Source organism: Zingiber officinale, chromosome 4A (genome assembly GCF_018446385.1).
Source record: "Zingiber officinale cultivar Zhangliang chromosome 4A, Zo_v1.1, whole genome shotgun sequence".
NCBI lineage: Eukaryota > Viridiplantae > Streptophyta > Magnoliopsida > Zingiberales > Zingiberaceae > Zingiber > Zingiber officinale.
The window spans coordinates 100,800,243-100,803,050 of NC_055992.1; positions in this window are offsets into that span (position 1 = coordinate 100,800,243).

The window sequence follows — 2,808 nt, forward strand, 5'->3', positions numbered from 1 at the left end:
GACCTTGAGCTCGGCGTTAAAATCGAGGCAGGCGGCGTCTCGCGCTCGGCGGAAGGCCGTCGAGCTCCGGCGTTAAAATCGAGGCGAGGCGGCGTCTCTAAGCGCTCAGTGGAAGACCGTTGAGCTCGGCGTTAAAAATCGAGGCAGTGGCGTCTATAAACACTCGGCGGAAGACCGTCGAGCTCGGCGTTAAAAATCGAGAGATGAGCGGTGTCTATAAACCCTCCGGCGGAAGACCGTCGAGCACCGGCGTTAAATATCGAGAGCGAGCGGCGTCTATAAACCCTTGACGGAAGACCGTCGAGCTCGGCGTTAAATATCGAGGCAGGCGTCTATAAACTGCGGCGAAGCCGTCGAGCTCCGACGTTAAATATCGAGAGACGAGCCGGCGTCTATAAACCCGCCGAGCGGAAGACCGTCGAGCTCCGACGTTAAAAATCGAGAGACGAGCCGGCGTCTATAAACCCTCCGAGCGGAAGACCGTCGTGCCCCGACGGTAAAATCGACGTTAAAAGGCGGGCAACCGGAGCCTATAAAGTCGCAGGACGGGTAGCTCTCTGTGTGGTCCTACTCGGTTGTAAAGGCCGACCTCAGATCGGGCGTGCCGATGAGGCAAGAATAAAGAGAGTGTGGGGCCGAGCGGCTCCTTTATCAAATGTACTTGGGACGCGAGAAAACTGTGACCGAGAGGATTCGGCATGGATTCCAAGGAATACAAGGCACGGGCAAGACACCGCCGAACGGATGTGCATCCCTAAGCGTGGCCGAGCGGACTAATGCAGCGGCCGTTACTCAGTCTGATCGGCAGTCCAGTCAGTCGGACTTCGCCTCCTTCAACTAGACTTGAGGGGGAGGCAAGTGATCCGGCGGTTAGAACAGGGGACCCCCATAGCGAGGGGTCAACGCCACGTGGAAGTCAAAGGGCCAGGTGGTCCATCGGAGAAGGGTGAGCCGACCGGACTCATGAGAGAAGGGCAGACCGACCGGCCGACCGGAGAAGGATGAGTCGGCCTCCCGACCGGCCGACCGATGAACATCCGATAATAAAAAGACGCCCTGACAGGGATCGGGGTTCCGACGCTCGATTGAACAGTAACGAAGGGCCGAGCGGACGTCATGATCGTCCAAAGGCAATGTAACATACTGCTAGTAGTCCTTACATAACATCTTACCGAAGATCTCCCCAGCATGCCGATGGAGAGAGAAGGCCGGACGTGAAGTAAGTGTCGTCCGGCCAGGCGTAAGAAGAATGCCAGCCGGACGGACGCCCCGTCCCGCCGGCCGGACGAACGCCCCGACCTGTGGTCGGTAGAGGAGGACCAGAACATCTTATGACAGCTGTCAAGTCCTATGGCTAGGCCATACTCCAAGTCTGACAATGAGGTGTTCTGTTGTCCCATCGAAGACGTACTTGGACTGTAGCAGTATGGCGTCAGGTAAGCTTTGTGACAAACACATACCGAGGTATGGGCTGCGGACACGTATGCGCCTCGGTGGACGTGCAGAAGCTCTTTCACCGCTCTATATAAAGAGCCTTATACTTCGCCGGAGGTACGAGTGGGACACCTTTGGAGCCACTTTTTTCATTACTTGCTTGCCTGACTTGAGCGTCGGAGGGTCGCCGCCAGGAACCCCTTCCCGGCCCGACTTCTGTGCAGGTTCGCCAGAGGGTCGTGCAACCAGTCGAAGATCCACGTCAGCAGCTGGGGAGCGCCACATGCCCAGCGTCCATTGATTCAGCATTCGGACAGGATCATGGAGCATCATCATTGGTCCACATTTTGCCAACTCACTTGTGATATAGCAAATAGTCAAGTCAAACTTGACTCTCCATCTTCCTCTCAAGTCAAGTCAAACTTGACCACATCTCTCCCATGGTTGATCTAATCCAACCATTTGATTCAAGCCAATTTAATATAATGAATCTAATTCATTTAATTAAATTGATTCAATGAGTCATAATCTAAATTAGACTCATTGAACACATGAATCAACTTGAGTCCAACTCAATTAGCCCAATTAGGATTACTCTTAATCCAATTTGATTCATCAAATGAATCTAATCCTCTTGGTTCATCATATGAACCTAATCTCCATCTAATTGTCCTTAGTGTGTGACCCTATAGGTTCTTGTAACGTTGGCAATGCCCCTAAACCCATTTAGGAGCATAAGTAATGAGCGGTATCTAGCAACACATCATTACTACCCAAGTTACAAGAATGTTGAGATCCAACATCACCTTGTAACTACTAATTGTGACTCCTCACAAAATATGACAAGTGACCTTCTATCCTAGACATCTAGATTGATCAATGTGAGGCATAGACCGTGTCATCCTCTGATCAATCTAAATCCTGAACTCCAAGTAGACTCACTAAATCAAATGAGCTCAATATCTCATATTGACTAATTTGGGCATGGTCATGCACTTTGTGGTCTCACTCTATCAAGAATATCGATGTCGCTCCCGTCATATAGGAGGGATAGATCTCATCTACATCACTCACATCCCTCTGCATAATTCGTTACATACCCAGTAATCGCCTTTATAGTCCATCCAGTTACGGGTGACGTTTGACGAAACCAAAGTACATAACTCCTTATGTAGAGATCCATGGTGACTTCAGGTCCAAGGACTAGTAGTCACACTAATAGCTACATGAGAAAGTATATGACACTCATATAACGATCTATGATACTTTCTCATAGCGGGTCATTCAGTATACATTCTCCAATGCATACTCATGTGTCAACTTGATATCTCTATATCTATGACTTGTGAGATTAAGTCATCGAGTTGACCTACA